Below are 25,480 nucleotides of genomic sequence, written 5' to 3' on the forward strand. Positions count from 1 at the left end.
ACCATAGTCAGCCTCCATTAGGGGTGACTATAGAGAAAGAGACCCAGTGACTATTCCAGTCATCGTTCGTACATCCTGTAATACAACGGAAGGACACACAGTAAGTTCTGTAGTGACTGGGTACGTGCTCACCTTTTATCCTTTAATTTCTCCAAATATCATACATCTCATTACAGGGAGGATCAACATCTTCATGTCTTGCTATTACTATAATTTGAACCAGGTTATTTCAAGCAAGTATAATTGGGGCCAAATTATAACACTGCTGGTTTCTGCTGGAAACTTAAAGCAGGCGCAAGTCACCTTTATATATTGCTGTGACCAGCTGCATGCTCGCTGAGTTTGTACTTTGTATTAATTATTTCTAAATCCTTAACATTTCTCATATGAAAAAAATATTACAGTGCGAAATTCTCTAAAGGCATGAATAGTCCAGCCAGAATGTTATGTACATCTAACATATGTCGACCGTTTGGGGTGGACCTAATGTAGTCGCCCTTTATTGTGTCGAGCTAGTGACCGTGTCCTGCGACCGTATCCCGCGCCTTAGTACTAGTGACCGTGTCCTGCGACGTAATCCCGCGCCTTAGTAATGTATACACTCATACAGACATACTTGAGATAGGAGTCTTCTTAAGCTGGGTATATTATGACTATATGGATGGTAATCATTATCATGTGCATATCGTCTAGTGTGTACGTTTAACATTGTTAACAATACACACTGCCGTGGGTCTTTAATGACCCCCCCTGTATTCTATACATTGAGCTTAATCTGACAATACCGTCAGTGACTGCATGTACGGAGAGAGTGATGTCTGACTGATATCGCCATTGCGAATGCGCTACATCATTCTCCTGTAGCGCCGCAGGAATCGGCTAGTGTCTAACCATCTTTTAATGTACACACACTGGTCGATATGCACATGATATTTAAATACCCACTATTGTGGGTATTTAGGTTTGGTGAACCCTGCTAGTAGAGGGTTAAGTGTGACTGGCGACCTAAATTCAGACACCAATAATAGCGCGATATAGGAGATTTGGGTTGATGCACATGATATTGTTAACAATATCAATATCGGATATTGTTAACAATATCAATATCGTCCATATCGTTAAGAATATATCGCCCAGTGTGTACCCAGCTTAAGATACATTTGTGGTCATACATATTCATTGAGTAATAGGATAATTCTCCAGCACTGGGGTGTTTTAAAATCCCAGCACAGTCTTTTTGTTAGATAATCCTCCTTACTCTGTAATGAGCTTTTTAAAAATTGGAACATGTCCATTCTATTTGGGTATCTTAAAATAAAAAAAAATAAAAAAAAAAGTGTGTATGCACTGAGTGATTTTCCCGCCAGCGATTTGCACTTTATTGCTGGCCATACACGCTGGGCAAAAATGCTTTGAACCAGCCCATTGGCCTACCCATTTTGGCACTAGTCATGTCCAGCAGGCAGACCTAGCACTCATTACTCAATAATGTATTCAGTCCTCCTCAACCAATCGGAATCTAAAAATGTTCTTTTGATAATGTACTATGTAAGATTCTGATTGGTTAAGGAGTGCTAGTCCTGCCAGCTGTTGAATTCTGCCCCAGGAGCTACCTGGGTAATCCTTTTTAGTACAATGGCTTTCTCAGCAGTAGCGCTGAGCGTGTCACCAACTGCCACATTTTAAAAATCCACAGGCAACCTGGAATACATGACCTGTTTGGGGTCTTGAGTAGCCTTTGATCTAGTGACATATTCCTGTTTGAGAGTTGACGCAATACACCTGCATGTACGCGTGCTTGCTCTAGTATCATTGCACATTGTTGTTTAGCTATGCATATTCAGTTTGTGTGCCTGTAGATTGAAACAACCTTTCGGTACACAATTGTGTGTGTATAATTTATGATTATGCCCTCTACATCTATTTTCACTCTGTTCCATTGAATTGCTACTGTTCAGAAAATCGATGCTACCTGGGGCTGCATACACCTGATAGTGTTTTATTTGGGTCTGCATGCATTTGTCCATACATTGTTTAGTCTGAAATGTATTCACTTGCTACAGAAAGATCTATATAGTGGGATAATGCTTTATTGCGTGTTTTAGCAAAGCTTCTGTAGGAACATAAAGGATCTCCGTACACATGGCTTTCCAATCAATGAATTCGAAAGAAAAATAACCCTTGGTACATTTACTGCCTATAATAACCTGATCCCATCGTACATTTATAGCTCTTTCACTGAGCAAGGAAAAAGTGTTTTACTTTTAATTCAGTGCTACATTTTCACTAGACCCCCTGTGTTCCAAGATCCAAACATTTCATAACTGCTCTCTCTCTCTCTCTCTCTCTCTCTCTCTCTCTCTCTCTCTCTCTCTCTCTCTCTCTCTCTCTCTCTCTCTCTCTCTCTCTCTCTCTCTCATCAATTTATCATAGACCTCAATTTTCCCAATTTCGATTCAAACTCGACCGATTGTATGTACATTGGGCATGTTTTAGATCCGATTCCATTCTGATGCACGTCCCCGCTGGTCGTTTTGCAGATCCTAGCTACTGCAGTCAGGATTTTAAAACGATCCATTCATCTGGGTATAGATCGGAATCAATCGTGATCGTTCTTGTATACCCTGGGTATTTACAGGTTTTTGTGAAACTGTTCTTTGTTTTTAGAAACTCTGGACATTCCCCTTTACTTGCACCATTGTAGCAGTGTAAAACAGGCGATACCATAATTGTATTTGTATAGAATATTTGCTAAATGATCACTAGTCATACTGCAGCCAGGTCAGCGGATGACCCTGTTATAGTGTCATAGTGTCTCTCTTTATTGTGCATTCTAGTAAAACTATATTAAAGATTGTAACCTGTTCATTAATATTCTACGTGCATATGAATAAGGGGGCAGTCTGGCGAGCAGCTTAGAATATACGATCCTTACTGGTTTAGGCCCTATGTCCATATCCTTAACATATCCCACATCTGACATAATCCCCATCTCCCTCTGAAGTTTAATGATGCCCCCATGGTGAAGAGAAATAAAGCGATGCACTCTCCATCCTGTATTTAAAGACCATGTTACTAACTTGATTCTACAGTACATAGAAATGCTAAGACCAGAGGTGGAAGTACCATTGGTGCAGCAGGTGCAGTGGACTAAGGGGCCCACTGCTACCACTCACTGCTACAACCCACTGCTACCCCTGTTACCCTATTTCTGTCACCCACTATTTTAACTTATCACCCTCTGCCTCCAAATGCCTCTCTTTGTCACCCACTGCCGTGTTGCATATAGTGAACTTCGGTTACGGAGAAAGAGGGGGCCAAAATGAAATTTTTGCACCTGGGAAGTGGTCCACCTCTATCCCGCAGTGCATTATATGTTCATTGGGCACGCGGTGCTAAATCATTCGTAGACGACCTGATTCTGGGTCAGGGTTTTGTGCCTAGCTCCCTCGCTGCGATCTATTGAAAGTCATCCCTCGAGCCGAGCTTTTAACCTTCTGCTCCACAGGAGGATTCTGTCCTCCCTGAGCTTGTCTTAAGAGACCTACTTTACGGTTTGACAGGTGTACCGCCCAAGTCAAACTCCCCACCGTTACGCCACTGGGCAACCAATGGCAGTGCTAGCTTTAGTAAAACAATTCCATAACTCTTTGCTTGTTTTTAATTTACCCGATAATTCCTAACTCCAAGGTGTTGGTCATCCTTATTTCTTACCCTTGAAACTCCTCTACCTGTCAGTCACATGCATAGAACAGGTCCTGCATGTGCTCAGTATCCCAAACATAAGGAAACCACATAGGGGATTGTATTAGAGATCCCTGCTGAATTAGCTCCATAGTCTTGTTAGTCCAGTTTGACACTACTTATCATGAGGACAAGTGGTCTAAACACGCTGAAGGTTTTCGCAAGTGAGGACCTCAAAGGGGGTTTGGTCTTTGGTGTTCTGCTATGCAGGTCATGTCCTTGCTCCCAGGGGGACCGTAAGGAGACCATATAGACAAAGTCTGGGCAGGTGGAAGAGAGGAATGTTCAAGGTTCGGTCCAAGGTCAGGGTTTGAGAAGGCTGCTCATACAAGAGACAGGCAGGTGGATATCCAAAAAGCAGTCCACAAGCAGCACAAGGTCAGGGTTGGAGAGGAAATAATCTGGTTCATGTGACAAGAATCTAGGCACTATAAGCAGCCTAGGACAATCACAGGGGCAGGCGGCATCAACAACATGGAGGTTAAGGGCTGGGCCATTGGGTGACCACAGCAAGCCTAACCACAGCATGACCCGAGCAGTAATGTAGATAGTCCCAGGATGCTTTTTGGAATGCATCCTGGAAGCAGTGTGAATAGTTGGATGCTGATCAGAACTGGTTTTAGCTGTGGAAACCTATTTAATAGACTCTAAATTGGTTCCTCTGGCCAAAACACTTTTTCTATTGTCCATTGATCTATTTACTTCTTAGATGTTTTGAAATTTTAGCATTTCTAATAAACTTATTACCAGCCCATCAAAGTAATGGAACAACATAACCGTGATGTCAGCGCCCGCAACACTTAAATTGCTCCGCCCGGCGCCATCTAGTGACTACCAATGCACAAAGCACTTGAATTCCCTCAATAGAGGTGAGGACCAGCATTAGCCTTTTATTTGAAAGGATATGAAATAAAAGTATGGTGGCTGCTCCAGATTGCTGTCATGATGTCTGGTTTTGCACGTGTACATAGGCCCTAACGTTTGGAGACGCACAGTTTCAGGATATTGCTGATCTCTCACTAAACCATATTAATATTTTGCAAAGCACTTATTGAGTCCGCATTCCAGAGGTATTCCTGGCCGTCTTTTCCTACACATGGAAAACTTCTTTACCAACTTTTTATTTTTCACATTCAGAATCATAGCAGAACGTTCTGGATTTATGTCTAGTAATACATGAGATATCAATTTTATATTACAGCCTGTGACATAATGTGGACACTTGGCTCAGGTTTGGAGGGAGTGTTGTGTTTTTTTCCACATGCTGAGAGATCTAGATGTGTAAAACTGTGCAGATGTTACGTGTCTGTCTGACCCATCTGCACAGTGCTCACACCGCGTTCTACGGCCAGATCTGCTGTGATTTAAAGAGACATCACAGAACAGGAAACCTGGCCTGATACACATCCAGAACTGGAGTGATATAAAATGTGATGGTGTGTTGGATGGGACATGGCACACTGTCCTCCAGGTGATTCATAGTATCCTGCCATAGACACTGCCAGGAAAAGTGTTTTTTTTTTAAGACCGCCAAGTTTACTGCCAATGTAGTCTGTACAGATGTGACCAGTGATAAGCTTGTGGAATTCTGGGCTGTGGACAATGCAGCAGAAATGTGTGGTTCATCATACTGCAGCTGTTTTTGCACTCTTTGTGTAGGAGACATGACCTATTTTATACACCTAAATTGAACTTCTCTATTTCATTTCTTTATTTTCACTCTTATGTGAGATGCAATGTCTTCAGAGATGATTTGCTGCTGCATGGCAGGGGAGCGGCATTCCCTGTTTTAGCACACTTCAATTCCTGAGTGCTAGGAACACCGACTGGTTTCTATTTGCGTAAGAGCCTGACGCACACTTAACAAAAAGCCACAAGTTCACGTTATTTGGCTTTAAGGGGAGCAATAGGGTATGGACAATACTGAGGTCATGGGTTCGATCCCCACCATGGCCCAACTGTGCAGAGTTTGTATATTCTCCCCGTGCTTGCGTGGGTTTACTCCGGGTACTCCGGTTTCCTCCCACAATCCAAAAATATACAGGTAGGTTAATTGGCTTCCAGCAAAATTTAACCCTAGAATGTCTGTGCGTGTACATGTGGTAGGGAATATAGATTGTAAGCTCCACTGGGGCAGGGACTGATGTGACTGTTCAAATATTATCTGTAAAGCGCTGTGGAATATTTATGTGCTATATAAGAAACTGTAAATAAATAAATAATACGTATTGGGTGGCACTGTGGTTAGTATTGCTGCCTTGAACTTAAATCTTATGTTCTGCCCAGTTTGTGATCTGCGTGTAATTTGTATGTTGCCCCAGTGTCCATGTGGTCTCTCTTTTGGGTGCTCTAGTTTCCTCATCCTACAATGACAATATGGCCTAAACTAATAGGTTAATTGTCACACAAAAAAAAAATTGGAAGCAACCTGCGCTCACACGGAATGGCATCTAGAGGATACACACAAGAAGGGCTACCAAACCCCAAAGTACATATACTACAAAAGGAGGAGTGGATCCCCAGTGTGAATAGTGCTGTGGGGATCCACTCCTCCTTTTGTAGTAATAGGTTAATTAGTTATGTTTTATATACTGTATTATAGTGTAGGAGTGCGATTGTTGTGCTATGTTAGGGTGTTGGGTTGTAAGCATCACTGGGGCTTTTTGGGGACCTGCACAGCGTTCTCTGCAGCTGGATTCTTCCTTTTATAGTTTTATTTTTATGGAGGATGCAGTTTGTGCATTAAGCTAGGTAACCATTATATAATTTAGGGACAAGGTAAGCGGACAGATATTGGGTTGTGTTCCCAATAATAGTGTGTACATTTGGTACTTGTTTCCTAGCACGGCCACAATCGTGAGTAATCGTGTCCCTTAATTAAGGGACACGATTACCCACGATGGACCCGATTTCTTTTGAAATCAGGTCCATTTTGCCGGCTAGGATAAAATATCGGGGGCATCGCGTCGGTCGGGACCATTAACATTGGTCCCGACGCGACCGACGCGATGCCCCCGATATTTCCATAGACTTCAATGTTAAAAAATATTTTAACATTGAAATCTTGTCGGGAAAGGTAAAATATCGGGGGCATCGCGTCGGTCGGGACCATTAACATTGGTCCCGACGCGATGCGACGCGATGCCCCCGATTTTTGCATAGGATTCAATGTTAAAAAATTTTTTAACATTGAAATGGTGTAAAAATGTCAAAAAATGTGAAATGGGTCCATATGACCCATTTCACATTATAGATGTCCCCGTCGTCGCCCCACGATAGACGCCAACCCGAAGCGTGGCGAGCGCAGCGAGCCCGCGAGGGGCGGCGGTACGCGTCCTCCGACCTTTTCATGCCCTACTATCCACTAGGGTGTGGAGTGAGAATAGAATAGTGTGGCGAGCGCAGCGAGCCACCGAGCCTGAAGCGTGGCGAGCGGACGCGGATACCTTCACAGTTATACGCGTCCCCTTGCGGGCTTCACAGGTGTCCGTGGCGACGCGGACACCTGTGAAGCCCGCGAAGGGACGCGTTTACCTGTGAAGGTATCCGCGTCCCCTCGCGGGGCTCGCTGCGCTCGCCACGCTTCGGGCTCGGTGGCTCGCTGCGCTCGCCACACTATTCTATTCTCACTCCACGCCCTAGTGGATAGTAGGGCATGAAAAGGTCGGAGGACGCGTACCGCCGCCCCTCGCGGGCTCGCTGCGCTCGCCACGCTTCGGGTTGGCGTCTATCGTGGCCTGGGGTTAACGCGCTTAAATTTGGGGGGGTTGGGAATTTTTTTCATTGAATCCAATGTAAAATTGGGTCCCAGGGACCCAATTTACATTGGATTCAATGAAAAAAATCGGGTGAAAAATCGGTCGGTCGCGTCGATCGCATCGCATGCGACCAAATCGCATGCGATGCGATCGACCCGATTTTTCCGACACGACCACCCCGATCTGAATCGGTGTGGCCGTGCTAGGAAACAAGTACCGTACATTTCACCAGGGCCTTACAGTTGGTCTAAATCCTGTAGAAACCGCTCCCAGTATAGCATGTCCTCCACACACTGTTACCACCTCGTTGTGGAGACCCTACCAGTAAGTCCATTTGGAATAGAAGAGATTGTATACAACTAAACAGATAAAGGCCCTTATTCTGTTTCACTCACAAAAGCAAATTCCTTCTCAAATGGACAAAACCATGTGTACTGCAGGTGGGGCAGATGTAACATGTCAGCTTAAAAAAAAAAAACTCATGTCAACTTTTTGACTATCAACCGTCCCATTGTTGAACTAATGCTTGTGTCAACCTTCCTACACTGTCGACCTTAGTTATGTTGACCTATTTCCTCTGTCCACCTTCAGTGGTCCACCCTATGTGCTGTATCCCAGTGTACCTAACTGGACTATGCCATTAATGAGCATATTACTAGATGTTGCCGCTCCTACTGGACACATTATCGGACCTTGCACTTGATTAATCTTTTATCAGGTAGGACACTACTAAATACTTTATTGAATATTTCTATTGGGCACAAATGCGTTTGTGTTTTTTCCATATTAATGACCTGTTAAGTCTAATTCTCAGTAAAGATAATGTATTCGACCTTGCAGGTTGTAAATTATGTCTAGCACCCGCAGTTGCATAAGAAATATTATTAATTATTTATTACTGGCATATATCACATTTCTAATAACCCATTAGGTTTTGTGTCTGGTGTATAACATTTTGTTAGTCGAATCTGAACTATGTCCTCAACCCTAAAATAGTCCATGTGTTAAGGATATCCATTCTTGTGCACATCTGGTACAATCAAACTGAGTAATAATTTGGTAATTTGCGCTTAAACATGGATATATTTATACCCTGGACAGTTATGTTTCCTTGAGGACTAGGTTGGAAACCACTGGTCTTATTCTTTCTACTTTCATGACTGCATTGCAGTCAGGCCAGAAATGAAGTAAATAACATAATGGGTTAAAATAAAGGTGCCTTGTTTGCAGGTAAGATTGCCCATGTGCCCTCCATGGCCTTGGCCCTTCACTTCTGGCATGCATTGCTCACCAACTGCCGGAAATTAACTTTTTGTATTAGGAAATAGTTTTAATAAAGTTGTGGTTGGTGTTTTAGAAAGTAGTGTAGAATATGCTGTATGCCAGTGCTTCTCGTGTCACATCAGTAACTTTGTGACCACTGCTTCTCAGCCTTAAGATATTCCATATGGGCCCTATTCTATCCTCATTATCTGCACTTGTTCCTACGGTCTAACACATAATCATTCTGGTAAAATGTGCATAGACGATATGGCCGGGGTGGGTAGAATTTATCCACTTATTATCACAGTCTCCGGAGTGCGTTGTGAAGCCACAGTTCTCAGCACTCTGAAGCAGATGGTCTGCAATCCCTAACAATTCACTACTTTCATGCTGGTGATGTAATGTCACAGATAATGCAGACTGGCCGTCACTTCGTCTTCCTGTAGTCTGCTGAAAGGGGGGGGGGGGGGGAATCTATTTACAGTTTTCGCACAGTGAGTAGCAATTTAGAACTGGTGTTACACCTACTGTAAGATCGTGCTTGTCATTAGCAGGAGGAGTTGAATGTAATTCGTAGAACATTATATTTATAAAGGGAAGCCAATATGTCATAATGTCAATATGAACTATGTTGGCATTCATCACACATATGCTGATAAAATGTTAGAATGTCGATATACCGTCGTGTTTGCCGAGAGGTCACTTATCTGTCTGTGCGGCTATTGGGTATTGGCAGTCATGTGGCTGTCTCTTCCGGTGCACACCTCTTTTTCCTTATCGTTCGGTTATGTATTCTTCCCCTATCCCTAAAGGCTCGTACACACTGGTTGATTTTTGCCTATTTTTTTTAGCAATCTATCACTCCGTGCGTACACCCAGTAGCGATGTCGATGTGTGGGCCCATGCAACGCCATCACCGGCTAAGCTCTTTAGCACGTGCAAGCAAAATTTAGTTAGATCACCTGGCAAGTGCATACAAAACATTAGTTAGTTAGTACACATTGCTCAGCACACATCGCTATATGTGTATGGGTGATCTAGACATCGGGAAGTTCAAAGGAAGTCGCCTATCCTAAATTGCTTAGCAACCATCTCAACCTGTATATGGGCCATTAGTATAATACCTACCTCCAACCCTCTTTCTAGTGCATAACCACCCCTTTTGTGTCTATCCCTAACCCTCCTGTCCTGTAGCCAAACCCTAATGTTGACATGTTGGCAATGCCGACATTTAACATGCCAATATTCTGAGAATGTCAACATGTTGCCTGCCAACATTTTAACAATCCAGTAAAGGAAGAACTGCTTCTAAATGGGAAATAGCTGGTTGCTTGTATTTATTCTAGACTCCTTCTATCAAAGTTGCTATTCTGGAAATGGAGAAGAGTAATTGCAAAAGGTCTATGGGTGGAATGTAATGCCGCTGGATTTTGGCAGCAGTGCAGGATGCCAGGTGAACTCAGATGTTTTTTTAAAGGGGCAATCACTTACAAGGCAAACCATGCCTTGTAAGTGATTGCCCCTTTAAAGAAACATCCAAGTTCTTCCGGTATCCCGCATTGCCTCCGAACTCGGGCGACATTACATTCTGCCCTTTATGCTGAGATATTTTTGCATTTTGCGGTCCAGGCTGGGCTGAAGCTAGGATTTTTGTCACCCTCCATTTCCCAAATACAGCCTTCCCCCCCCCACCTTCGCGCATGGGTATAAATCATGTTGGCCATTCATACCCAATGTGATTTTACTCCTGCTCCAGTCCCATGCCACTTCTGTCCCATGGTCCCCTACCATCACTGCATTGGCCTCTACCCTTGTACAGGCTATCACTAGGACTCTCTTCACCAATTATCTCATGTCTATACCTCCCTCATCTGTACGTTTGTTCTGTCAATAGGTCTGACTATAGTTTGTCATTTGTAACACTGTCCTACACTGCAGAGTTTTGTGGTTCCACAGGTTTAGGCTGTCAGTGCATCATATGAGTCATTGTAAGCTTGTGGCTGGGTCCACGTTTTGTGCATTTATTTATTATGACATTTAGAAGGCAAAGTATGTCTAACCATTACGAATTGTCTGAAGGTGCCCATACACTGTGCGATGATCGCACCCATTATGGGCTGGATCGCATCGCAACACATGCATTTTGCATGCGATTTGCGTGTGATGCGATGCAAGGGCAGAACAAAAAGTATGTGCAGCACATACTATTTGCACTGTGCGTTGAGATGCCCGCGGGAGCGTGCATCGCATCGGATGGTGAAAACGCACCTTGTATGGGCACCTTTAATTATGCTAATGAGAAACAACTGCTGATCTTTTAAGATTTAACCTTTTTACATATGGCATATATATTGCTTCAAATGACCAATAGGATACCATGTAATAAATTGTTAACAAGCGTGCATCGTATTTCAAACACAGCCTGTAATGTGAGAGAAACGTGTTGGTTGGTATATTGGGGCATATGTATCAAAGCTTGGAGAGTGATTTAAGTACTAACTATTCAGCTCCTGTCATTTTTCAAACATGGCTGTTATTGGTTGGTACTTTATCTCTCCCCAAGTTTTGATATCTAAATAATATTATTATTACTAATAATATTATGTGAGCCTTCTTCCTAGAATGGTTTGTCCTGTTGAAGCACGGCTGGTATATGTATTCCTTTTTACATTTTGTAATTCTTGGATGAATATGTGTTTTCCAGTATAAATAACTTTCCTCCAAAATAGTCACACTCAGATCCCGTGAGAGGAGAAAATAGATATTTAGCTTGTTATTTACTGCATTAAATCATAGCTTGTAACGTTAAATTCAATTTACTGTTGGACGTTTTACTTCCATATTTTGGAGAAATATGTGTGTTTATAAGTAAAGATATTGTGGGAAAATGAGATGACTTTAACCAGCCCAAGAGTTATTGGATATTTTTCAGCTATAGACATCAGAGGGCAATTCAGCACCTTGTGTCCCATGACAACCAATCTGCTGTTCTGTATAATTGTAGATTATGCAAATTATAGACATTAATTCAGTGCTGATTGGTTGTAATGGGTCACTTCTCCTCTGGCTCCTCCCTTATTACTGCTTCATACAATTACCTCCTTGAACCCTATGGTTCTCATGGAAGCAGATTTTACAGTTTAAGTTGGCCATACATCTACAAATTGATTGTTAGTTAGTTGGGCTGGTTGGAACTAAAATCTGGTAATGGATGAGAACAAATGACAGTTGACCATTAGATTTGAAATGCTGGGAAACTGACACTCGGATATTACCAGGTTTTTGTCCCAACAGCCCAATCTGACAATCAATCTGTAGATGTATGGCCAGTTTTAGGGGGAGATTCGCTAAACTAAAAATGCAGTAAAACCCCCGTTATCGGGTTTTTAACCACATTTTGGGATGCTCTAAACATCTCGCAGGGTTACCGCGACGGGGGGCATCGCCAGCAAAAGCTGGCAAGTTGTAAAGGCAAGTTGAATATTCTGGCCCATATCTCATGCAATGGTGGGTCAGTTGGATCACTTAAATTTATAGGTTGCCAGGGCTTTCCTCTTTGTATTCCTTTTAAGATTTCATCCACATCTCCACTGATGTAACAGGTGACGAGGTCCCAATGAGATACGTTCCAACATGACCTATGCCATTATGTATACAATGCTCTGCTCCTGGGCCTCCCCCTTAACATATGATGGCCATCACCTTTGTTAAACTACTTCATTAATAAAAAGAGGGGGTTTCAACTCCGATGACGGCAATCATAGAGTAATGCCGTGTACGCACTGTGCGATGTTCTAGGCAGGTTTTTGTATTTATCACATGTTCTAAGTCTGGAACGACTACAGGGAACTTTTACAGCCTTTAGTAAATATAAATATCAAATGTGTTTGTGTTTTTTGATGTATTTTATGTATAATTTTTACTATGGTTCAGTGCCAAATAGTAGGTCTGCTTGATTTAAAGATTAAAGTATGTACTGTAAACCTCATTTATCTGAAGTGAGCAGTGATCTTGTGGAACGTGGATATTTGTTATTTGCAACAAATATTTTTGGACTGACGAAAAACAGATGCTGTTTTCCTTGTGAATTATATATTGCCGGTCATTTTAGTCACTTCAATAGTAAATGTGTGTCTTTGTGACTAATGTGATGTTGTTATGGTCTTTTACTACATTGTATATTGTGCTCTGTTCCTTCAAGTCCACATTAAATGCCTGATTCTGGTTCATTCGCAAACGCAAATTCTCTTTCTAATGGACAAAACAATGTGCACTGCAGAGGAGGGGGCAGATGTAACATGTACAGAGGGCGGGCGTTACATTTGGGAGTTAATTTGTTTCTGTTCAGGGTAAATACTGGCTGCCTTATTTTTACACAGCAATATAGTTATCATAGACATTTTTCTGGCGATGCCCCCCACCAAGGTAACCCGGCGGGGGGTTACTTAGAGCATCCCAAAATGCGGTAAAAACCCGATAACGGGGTTTGTACCGCATTTTTAGTTTAGAGAATCTCCCCCCATGTCCTCGTGTTCTGCTGCTCCTCTTCCTGTGAAGAATGTCTCCCACCTTCTTCTTGTTAAATGTCCCCCCTTTCCCATCTCTGCTCCAAAGTATACATATTAAGATATTTTAGTCTTTCCTGGTATGTTTTGTATTGTAAGATTGTAAGCTTGTGAGCAGGGCCCTCCTACCTTTTGACTGTCTGTGAATACCCTGTTTGTTGTATCACTGTCTCCTTTGTAAAGCGCAACGGAATATGCTGCGCTATATAAGAAACTGTTAATAAATAAATAAATGGTGCATCAGCCAGTCCATTTCTAACTGCCATGTGTTTGAAAAATGACAGAAGCTGATTGGCTGGTGAACCATTTATCATCCAGAACAAGTGATTAACAAGAAAATCACTTGCTGATGATCAATCTGCTTCAAAAGTGACAAAAATAAAAAAAAATTGTCAACTTTTAAGTGCTGAAAGTGTTCTGCCTGACAATATCTTAATCTAAGCGGCATAGTGTTAACCTTCTGAGTGTGCCAACACATCGGCAAGATGATGTAACATGGCCCCATAACCCCTATAACCATAGGGATTTGCTTATGTGATGTTGTTAATGCAACTATGAAGCCCTTCCAGCAACATTCCAGATTTTCACTGTATATTAGGTTTTTATTGTTATTCCCCCTGTTTGCTAAGTCATTCATTTGTATTTTATTCCTTGCTTTCTTTGTAGTTGAATCAATTTTCTTTATGGCTCATTTGACTGTAGAAGAATGGCTATTTGTTGTTGCTATTTCATAGTGGGTGGTAGAGAAGTGCGGTAATGTACAATAAGAATCATTACGCTAAATCTGTTTTGCATGTGTGTTAAGGCAAACGCACCTGCTTATATGTAGATGGCATGAGCCAAAACGTACTGTAGCAATATGTTCCATGTTTGAACTGTTGGCATCAATCACTGTTGTGATAGCTGCAATAGTATTACACATCTATTGTGGAGAGTAAACAGAGTTTAATTTAGTTTCTGGAGATAAAATGAAGATGTAGTCATTTATTCAACATGTCGACATGCAGCACTGAGGTCATGGGTTCAATTCCCACCATGGCCCTAACTGTGCAGCGTTTATATATTCACCTCGTGATTGCGTGGGTTTCCTCCAGGTGCTCCAGTTTCCTCCCACAATTATTATTATTATTATTATATACAGTTGCTTATATAGCGCAGCAGATTCCATTGCGCTTTACAACTGATGACAACACTGAAAGAACAAATGGTAAAACAGACACACATAGAGGTAGGAGGGCCCTGCTGCAAGTTTACAATCTATAGGGACATAGGAGGGAAACACAATGAAAGACACCAGTAATAGCATAGCAGTCCCACCAAGTTGCAGGTCTAGTAGGGAAGCTATGTAATACATAAGTGCCTCAGAGGGTTATGCGTGTGGTACCTAAATATGATAGGCTTGCCTCAATATGGACCAGATGTACTAAGCTTGAAAAGTACTAAAATGGAGAGTGATAAGCCACCAACCAATCAGCTCCTACCTGTCATTTTTCAAACCCAGATTATGACATGGCAGGTAGGAGCTGATTGGCTGGTGGTTTATCACTCTCCATTTTATCACTTTTCAAGCTTAGTACATCTGGCCCGTTGTGAGTTTTCAGGGAATGCTTGAAAGTTTGGAGGCTTGATGAAAGTCTAATTGTGTGCAGGAGGGCATTCCATAGGGTGGGAGCAGCCCTATGAAAGTCCTGTAATAGTGACTGGGAGCTGGTGATCCTCGCAGAAGAGGGACAATCCAAAAACATACTGGTAGGTTCATTGGCTCCCAACAAACTTACCCCTAGAATGAATGTGTTCGTGTACATGTAGTAGGGAATATAGATTGTAAGCTCCACTGGGGCAGGGAATGATGTGATGTTCAAATATTCTCTGTAAAGCGCTGTGGAATATGTGTGCGCTATATTCATAACGTAATAATAATAATGTGAAATGCTGACATTGTGCAATGACTGGCAGCAGAGGGTTAGGGTTTCTGTGGAAGGAAAGGTTAATCATGGCAACATTGCTTCAATGTTAAATGTCGACAAGGTCCATGTCAAAAGGCTGCATCTCCACATTAGTCGACATTATGAAAATATACCACACCCCTTAAAGTTATCATGCGATTGCTATAATATATAGTGATATTATTAGCTTTACCTGTGGATCTTTTAGATTGTGTTAGCAAGTAATGACTACACCTGTGCTCCATCTACATGACCTGAAAATGTGACCTATTTGGGTTCAGTTTGAAAAATACTGTCATAGCCTTCTTACATAGTTACATAGTAGGTGAGGCTAAATAAAGACTTGCGTCCATCTAGTTCAACCTAGTTTTACAGGGCCGAAACTAGGTGTTTCGACGCCCGGGGCGGCAGTCATTTGGTCACCCCCCACACACACACACACCTGGCGGGGGGGGGGGGGGGGCAGCGGGACACACACCAAATGACTGCCTTGGCTTGGGGACAGGCAGCTGGGGCCCGGGGACTGGAGTATGTTAACTCCGGCTCCTAGCGCTGCCGGGCGGTGGGCGGGAAGCAGATTTTGAAAAGAATGAGGCTGAATCAGCGTCCGGCAAGTCTTTTCAAAATCATCAGCGCTTACCGCCGCCAGGCAAATAGCGCTAGTAGGAGACGGAGTGACGAGTGAGTGAAAGCTCACCAGTCCCTGGACCCCCGCTGCCAACATACCATTGTGCAGCCAGCGGGGGTAGGCAGCGTCCAGGGGTCCAGGGCCTTCACTCGCTCCGTCTCCTAGCTCTATCTGTCTGTGCCTGGCGGCGGGAAGCGCTGATGACTTTGAAAAGAGTTGCCGGACGTTGATTGGCTGAATTCAGCCAATCAGCGTCCGGTGAGTCTTTTCAAAATCTGCTTCCCGCCCATCGCCCGGCAGCGCTAGGAGCCGTAGTTAACCCAACAGTCCCCGGACCCCCGCTGCCCGTCCCCGGACCAGCTGCCAGAAGTCCCAGGACTGCACACTAGCGCCCCCCCCCCCTCCAGCGCCCGGTGTGCGTGACCCCCCTGCCCCCCCCTAGTTACGGCCCTGAGTTTATCCCTTGTTTATAGTATGTTCTGATATTTAAGAGACCGATTATGTTTCTTCGGTACTTGTTTCCTAGCACGGCCACACCGATTCAGATCGGGGTGGTCGTGTCGGAAAAATCGGGTCGATCGCATCGCATGCGATTTGGTCGCATGCGATGCGATCGACGCGACCGACCGATTTTTGACCCGATTTTTTTCATTGAATCCAATGTAAATTGGGTCCCTGGGACCCAATTTTACATTGGATTCAATGAAAAAAATTCCCAACCCCCCCAAATTAAAGCGCGTTAACCCCAGGCCACGATAGACGCCAACCCGAAGCGTGGCGAGCGCAGCGAGCCCGCGAGGGGCGGCGGTACGCGTCCTCCGACCTTTTCATGCCCTACTATCCACGTCGGCGTGGAGTGAGAATAGAATAGTGTGGCGAGCGCAGCGAGCCACCGAGCCCGAAGCGTGGCGAGCGGACGCGGATACCCGCGAGGGGACGCGGATACCTTCACAGGTAAACGCGTCCCTTCGCGGGCTTCACAGGTGTCCGCGTCGCCACGGACACCTGTGAAGCCCGCAAGGGGACGCGTATAACTGTGAAGGTATCCGCGTCCCCTCGCGGGGCTCGCTGCGCTCGCCACGCTTCGGGCTCGGTGGCTCGCTGCGCTCGCCACACTATTCTATTCGCACTCCACGCCGACGTGGATAGTAGGGCATGAAAAGGTCGGAGGACGCGTACCGCCGCCCCTCGCGGGCTCGCTGCGCTCGCCACGCTTCGGGTTGGCGTCTATCGTGGGGTGACGACGGGGACATCTATAATGTGAAATGGGTCATATTGGCCCATTTCACATTTTTTCACATTTTTACAGCATTTCAATGTTAAAATTTTTTTTAACATTGAAGCCTATGCAAAAATCGGGTGCGTCGCATCGCGTCGGGACCAATGTTAATGGTCCCGACCGACGCGATGCCCCCGATATTTTACCTTTCCCGACAAGATTTCAATGTTAAAATATTTTTTAACATTGAAGCCTATGGAAATATCGGGGGCATCGCGTCGGTCGCGTCGGGACCAATGTTAATGGTCCCGACCGACGCGATGCCCCCGATATTGTCTCCTAGCCGGCAAAATGGACCTGATTTCAAAAGAAATCTGGTCCATCGGGGGTAATCGTGTCCCTTAATTAAGGGACACGATTACTTAAGATTGTGGCCGTGCTAGGAAACAAGTACCGTTTCTTCTTTGTACCCGTGGATTTTTAACCAATACATTTTTATCCAATCTTATTTTAAACGTATTTATTGTGTCTGCCGACACCAGCTCTCCAGGAAGAGAGTTCCAAAGTTTGACTGCTCTGACCATAAAGAAATTTTTTCTTCTAGATGAACAAAATCTTTTTTTCTTCTAATCTAAACTCGTGCTCTCGTGTCTTAGATTCCTTTCTAGCAGAAAAAAAGGGTGTTTGACAGTTCCTTATATTGGCCGTTGATATATTTGTACATGTTGAGCATATCCCCCCTTAAACGTCTCTTCTCTAGTGTAAATAGTCCCAAATTGCTTAATCTCTCCTCGTAGCTTAAATTCTCCATTCACCTAATAAACTTTGGATTTTTTCTAATTCTATGATGTCCTTTTTATAGTATGGGGCCCAGAATTGTACTCTATATTCGAGGTGAGGTCTACAGTGGCATAATTTCTTTTAAGTCCCTAGTTTCCATGCCCCTTTTAATACATGCTAGAATTTTATTGGCCTTTTTAGTTGCTATACAGGTTGAGTATCCCGTATCCGAGTATCCGTTATCCGAATTATTCCGAAAACCATACATTCCAGAAAGTGAAAAAAAATATATATTTTTTGCTAAAAACTCACTGGGGACATTTGTAACAGCACTACTGGTGACATGATATGTAACTGGCACTATATATGTGCAAGAAAATGATTGCTTGGCATTCAAATTCAATATCTGAGATAGTACACAAATTTTGTTTCATGTTTTGAAACCTTGTTTTTTGAACAAATAAAATATATTTGTGTGTATTTTATGTGGTAATAACATATATTTGTGTGTATTTTATGTGTTTATACAGCATACATGCAAGATACTTCAAAATACATAACTGAAATATTAAAATATTCCGAAATACGGAATAATCCGTTATCCAAAATTCTCCTGGTCCCGAGCATTTTGGATACGGGATACTCAACCTGTATTACATTGAGCACTACACCGTAGTTTGTTGTCTATTTGGACTCCTAGATCCTTTTCAAGTACTGAATTACCCAATTCCTCCCCGCTTAGGTTATAACTAGCACACTGGTTGTGTCTCCCTAGGTGCATGACCTTGCATTTATCCACATTGAATCTCTTCCACTTTCTTGCCCACTCCTCTAGATTGTCAATATCATTTTGAAGCGCGGTGACATCTTCTGATGATTTAATAACTCTGCTCAGTTTTGTGTCGTCTGCAAAGATGGATACATTGCTGAGTAACCCCATCTCAATATCGTTAATAAAAATGATAAATAAAATGGGCCCTAGAACCGAACCCTGTGGCACTCCACTTAGTACTGGTATCATATTTGATATGGCACTGTTCACAACCACTCTTTTTTCTCTATTACACAGCCAGTTCCCTACCCTTCTACAGATAGTTGCCCCTAATCCCAGGTCCTCCATTTAATTTATCAACCTCTTGTGTGGTACTGTATCAACCAGTTCTGTATACTGGGAAGCCATTTTTGTTACCAAGCCTCAATGTTGCGTGTACTTTGAGATACCGAGGTAATGATTGTTGAATTAATTGCGCTCTGTTTATATTTCTATCAGGAAAGCATAGAGGACTAATAAATGTCCCAAACTTGGGAGGGCGGCAGAAGAGAACAATGCAATTCTGTATTAGCGAATGTGGTTTTCTCTTCTATAATGAAATAAACACACAGCTTTGGCAGATAGCTCTCGATGGATGGGACGCTAGAGACATTCAATCCACAACGCTTTGCTATCAAAGTCTTTTTCTCGCTCTGTCTTTTTCTTGTGCTGTGAGCAGTTCAGCCTTACAGAACAAAACACCCACTGGGCTAACACACAACAGCCTGCTTGGAACGTCTTCTGTAGCTTGTGTCTTGGCTGTGTAATTATATGTGCATTGCACTCTATATCTAGGCACAGATCCTGAGCCCCACCCTCCACCTCTCTCCCATCATGGCTCTGTCTGGAGCTACTTATGTTAGAATTCGCTTGCTTTTATTTATCCCCCTCTTACTGTTAAGCAATATCTTGGCACTTATGTGTTGGAGTGAATGGAGCCCCATGAATAATTATCCTGTCAGCTCCCTCATGGAGCCATTCTGCCTCTGCGCTGCTGCCATGCTAAACATTACATGAGAGGAAACTAGCTGCACTGATTGTTTGAGCGATGCCAATTACAGGACGCCAATATGCTTTAGTTTCAGATCGCTTTCAATGCAGTTTATTAAGTCCTTCTCTTTATAACCCTACTGTGTGTTCTGCAGAGTATGTTGTCTGGCTATGGTTGTTGCTGTTATTTTCTTGGGTGTGGTATTGCATACAGACTATGGGCCAGAGGCCCTAAGCTTCAAAAGTGATAAAATGGAGAGGGATAAACAGCCAGCCAATCAACTCCTGCCTGACATATTTCAAACCCAGCCTGTGACATGGCAGACAGGAGCTGATTGGTTGGTTGTGCATCACTCTCCATTTGATCACTTTTGAAGCTTAGTGCATCTGGCCCCTAGTCTAGGTTGACAATGACAAAATCTTGACAAGCAAAATGTTGACATGGAAAAAGTTGAAAAAGTTGAGCCACGCTTCGGGTTCACGTTGATCGTGGGGTGGCGTTAACTATTTTTGGGGGGCCATTTCACTGGTCAGGGGTTTTTTGGGGGGTCTCTGGCCCATTTAACATTGTTCCCTATGTTGATTTGGTTAAATTGAGTCATTTTACATTGTTCCCTATGGGAAATCGTGGGTATCGTGTCGGTCGCATCGCATGCGATTTATTAGCCCGCATGCGATGCGACCGGCGCGATTTTTTTACCTCCGATGCCCCAGATCAAAATCGTTGTGGCCGTGCTAGGAAACAAGTACCGCGAGATCTATCAAGCTTCAAAAAGTGATAAAATGGAGAGTGATAAACAGTGAGCCAATCAGCTCCTACCTGTCATGTTACAGGCTTTGTTTGAAAAATGACAGGTAGGAGCTGATTGGCTGGTTGTTTATCACTCTCCACTCTATCACTTTTTGAAGCTTGATACATCTAGATGTATCAATTTAAACAATTAAATTAAACAAAAGCTTTATGTTGGATTGGACTTAGTAACTTGTATTTTGGAATAGGTCTGTGACATACCCTGTATGTATGAATGCTTTAGCAGACAGGTGCTAGCAGTGAGGGTGATACATGTCTGAAGCTGACGTCGTTTCTTAGCCCTGGTGTATAAATAGGATTTTAATAAGTGGGCTTTAACATGGGTGTGAAATCTAACTCAGATGCTTGTATTAAACTGTGGTTCATCATACTGTACTGTGAGCCTGCTGTGGTACACTAGCCACTTTACCTACCAGATGACCTATACCTAGCATCTCCCTTTGTTACGCACACTACACCTCGGAGCCTTGGCTTCAGAGAAGCGGGTGCAGGTCCATTGCACAAAGAGCAGCTTTATTGTGCGTCTTCCACTGTTTCTAAGCATATTTATTTATTTAAAAACTTTGCTAAACTTGGCCCAAACTTTGGTTTACTGTATGTAACACTATTGCGATCCTTTTATGTTGATCGCAATAGAGAGATCTATAGATGATGTGTTAATGCAGGGATGACTGGCATAAGGTGACAAAGCTGGTGTGGAAGTGGCAAGATCATCTAGGAATGGAGAGTCACATATGATGATAGTCAGAGCTAGCAGCCCAGTAAAGAGTGTTGCAGGTCATTCAAGCACCAATAGCTGGTATGGCTGGCCTACACCTTTAATAATAACCATTTGGAAGCCAGACATATATATTACACAATGGTTAAATACCTGTTGAAAGCAGGCCCGGCAGGACTGTTTAATACATAATTGGCCTTCCACAGCCCAGTGCTTTGTGTTTTGGCTGTGGCCTGTGGACTTTTATTAGGGTTCTGTGTCATGTCAGTCTTCAGAGAAGATTAAGGTAGTCTTGGCCCTGCTCATTTCTATTCCCCAGCAGGTCGTACTTTAGGGTCACCTTTGTGGAAACACTTGGGGTAGCAACAGGACAATGTGTCATCTGGGCATGATGGAAAGCTGAATCAGCCCCTTGGGGTACTTGAGAAGTGAATTTGAAAAACATTTAGGATGGATGACGTTGTTTACCACCCATCCATACATGAAGAAGATATCGGTCCTTAATGTTTTCATCAGCGCCACAGATGGCTGTAACAGTGGGTGCAGATCAAATATTTATAACAAAAATGCAGTGCACGATGTGAATAATATGTTTTCAATTGCGAATATAGTTTTCTAGAATGGCACAACCTTTTTGCTGTAATCTGGGAATGTAAGTAATTTACATGGCATACAGTCAAGTGTCCCCCGGGCAGCTGGATTGCTTTCAGCTTTTAATTACACAGGTTATTCTTGCTTGTTGCTGATGTCTGGTTCTCTGCGCAGTAACGGAGTGTTCTCTAACGGGTCTGGGAACCGGTCCCTTCCAGAGCAAACACAACACACTTGGCATGCAAAGCCAGCATTAACTCTGGAGGCATCTAAATGTGTTCCATACCTGTAAATATCAAATTAATTTTAGAACGTTAACTGCTTCAGGACACAGTTTCCCTTATTTAAGCCTTTTGTGTGCGCTGGCCTCATTGAACCCCCCCACTTGTAAGAGTGGTAATCCGTTAATTGAGAACGGCAAATCACCAGTATGTCATGTTCCTTTCTTGACTGAACATAAACAACTACACAGCCTTATTTCCTACTCACATTGAGGGATATGAATATAGATAAGACATTGGGTTCACTATGATATGTTAACATGGTCAACATGTCGCGATTCAGCAAGTCTACAGATTTAAAAGAAGACCAAGAATATTCCGACATTTACAAAGTCTACAATGTCTACAGTACTGATTTAAAAATAACCCTACTCTAACTGCAGCCTAACCTAATTGTAGACTAATCCTAACCGTACCCTTAATGGCATATGTAGACATTGTGGAAACGGCTTCACTAGGGTACAGCACCCAGTTACGCTTCCCCGTTACCTAGCAGGGTTTTGAGGCCCATACACACTGGGTGACTCTGAGCTGAAAGCAGCTCACTTCACTCGTCTGATCTGCTTTCAGTGTGTGTACAGGGCAGCGATGAGCGTGAGAGCTGCTACTTGCTCTCACATAATCGCTGGCCTGGCTGCTCATCTGCTGATATTACCAGCAGATGAGCGGCGCAGTGGACTGCTTTCCATAGCGTCCTGCTATGGTAAGCAGTCCACCTCAGGGAACATCGCCGAAACGTATGCACTGAGCATTTTTTCAGTCCAGCAATTTTACTAGTCATTGTTATCCATACACGCTGGGCAAAAATGACAATTGTGTATGGACCTTTACACAATGAGCCACTGCCATGTTCTAAATCCTGGGTCACACCCAAGACTTGGGTGGAAAAGAGGTATAAATAGAACAATGTAATGAAATACTGATGGTGATAAGGCAAGATTTCATTACTAGGGTAATTGTTGAGTTTTCCCTATATACAGTATAGTTTTGAAATCCACGGCTTATATGATCCGCATTATAATGTAGTTTTAGGCAATTCATGGTGCTCCCGCTGTTGTGTAACTACAAGCTCCAGCATGCTAAAGTCACTGTGTATGTCCTTATTATCATATGTGGAGGTTGCTGGTCATTGTAGTTCCCTCAGCTTTTTGAGAATGTCTAAAAACCTCATATATTTATGCCACGGAGATAGAAGGATTTTTTTTTTTAAACATCTTGTGATACATTGTTAGCTACTGGCAGTAATAGGGCCGTATAATGCCTGGTCACCTCCTTCGCTAGTGGACTGGAAGCTTTCTACACAAACACATTTCATACTTCATCCTTATCCACTTATGAAACTGCAAATATTTGCAGGCCCTTCAGCTTTGTAACATCACAGTGTGTCTCGTGTTTTCCTCCTTGTTTTTTTTTGTGCTGGGCACTGGATGCCCAAAATGTCAGCTGCGTGTTTTTTATTATTATTATTTTCTACCAAGAGGACGAGAGCCAAAGGAGAATGATCCGTGTCAGGCGCGCTGAATCCCATACAAAGAGTTAAGGCGGTGGAATTTCACACGTAATCGTTTCAATTATGCAGCATGCATTCTTTTGGAATTTTCTCACTGATCTCAAAAGACCGTTGTGCTGTGTGCCAGTGCCTGTCTGATGACTACGCAGACTGATCTGACCATAGAGATGCACTAGGCTGGGGAAGCGGTCATCGGGTGGGATGACGTGCAGCCAGGCTACTGATTGTGATATTGATTGGATGAAGCGTACGGATGTAGCTGTAATAATTGAGGATCAACCTTTTGCACTGTCTACATTTTTAAACAGAGTAGTTGGTTCCTTATATCGGATCATAGGGCCTCTCTCAAAGGGTTGGTGAATCCTTCTTGTTAGAAAAAAAACTACACCCGATTCCATGTAAATTCCTGTTACCTATTACCAATGGCGGTGCCACCCTATTTTGCCAACATGAGGAGAGGTGGGGGGACAACACAGGAAGTTCTAGTTCGGAACGTGCAAAGTGAATTATGAACAGGGAGTGTAATACTAAAAAGAGGACAAAAGATCTAGGCCATAGCAACCGATCAACCAATGGGTCCACTTGTCCTCTTTGGAATCTTGATACTCTCCACCCAATATATCATATCTCGATAGAAAATATGGGGCAAAAATGTAGAACTTGGTACAGATCCGATCCCAGCATATAAAACAGGTCTGTTGTGAAACTACACATCCCAGCATGCCCTGACACAATTTTGCTATTAGGGAATGCTCAGATTGTGGTGGGGCATGCTGGCCATTGTAGCTGGAGAGCCACGAATTGGCTAGGCCTGACTATATACTATAGTTACAGTGCAATGTGCTTGCAGGAGCCAAATGCCCATCACATTGTGCGGGCCGTGGAATGAAGAGGTAATGGCAGTAAAGTGTTTTCTCATGAATGCTATGAAAGCTGTGCCAGGCAGCAATATTTCAACACTCATACAATAATTATTTTTAGGTACAATAACGTGATATTGGGTTTGTGCCAGATGGTACAGCGCAGATGGCCAGCCCCTGAACCTTCCAGCAATTGTAGTTTGTTAGAAATCCCACCTACAATAATACTAAAGAACGTTCTGTGTTCCTTGCATCCAACCAATCTGCACAGAGCAGCGACAGCTGGATTTATCAGATAGCTGTCCTCTTATGGGTGTGGTACAGTATATTAGGTCGACAATGTCTAGTTCGACACCAAAACGTTGACAAAAGTAGGGATGAGCGCCGGGGCCAAAGATTTGGATTCGTCAACAAGATTTGGATTTGATTTTTTTGAAAAATGTTTGCGTTTTTTGTCCCTATAGTAATATTAACCTCAATAACATTAATTTCCAGCCCTTTCCAGACAATTTTGACCACTTTACACCTCACAATATTGTTTTTAGGGCAAAAAGTTGTACCGAGGTAGCTGGATAACTATGCTAAGCCACACAAGTGTGCAGCACAAACACGTGGCTCATCTAGGAGTGGCACTGCAGCAGCAGACAGGATGGCAGTTTGAAAAACTAGTTCCCAAAAAGCATTTGTTTTTAAAGTACAGCTTGGACAACGCTGCTTGGATGCAGAACAATCCCACACCCACCTTCTGACAGTATATACTATGGGTGCGCTACACACAAAGAATGAATAATTAAAGACGAGAAAAATTGATTAGGTCTTTTTGAATTTAATTTGATTTTAGTGCGCAGCTTGTATAATGCTGCTTGGATGCAGAACAATCACACACGCAACTTGTGGTGTATACTATTGCGGTGCAGTATACAGCAAAAAAATAAAGAACAGCAAAATGTATTTTTATATTGTACTTCTTGGACGGCCCTTGGCTAACACTTCGTGGACCGTAGA

General features: G+C 43.1%; 1 protein-coding gene across 4 annotated transcripts in view; it reads left to right on the plus strand.

The window, feature by feature from the left end:
• Positions 1-25,480, plus strand: part of LIMCH1 (LIM and calponin homology domains 1) — a 240,229-nt gene that overhangs the window by 54,917 nt on the left and 159,832 nt on the right. The gene's annotated exons all lie outside the window — the stretch shown is intronic.

The sequence above is a fragment of the Crinia signifera genome, chromosome 1 (genome assembly GCF_055691185.1).
Source record: "Crinia signifera chromosome 1, ASM5569118v1, whole genome shotgun sequence".
NCBI lineage: Eukaryota > Metazoa > Chordata > Amphibia > Anura > Myobatrachidae > Crinia > Crinia signifera.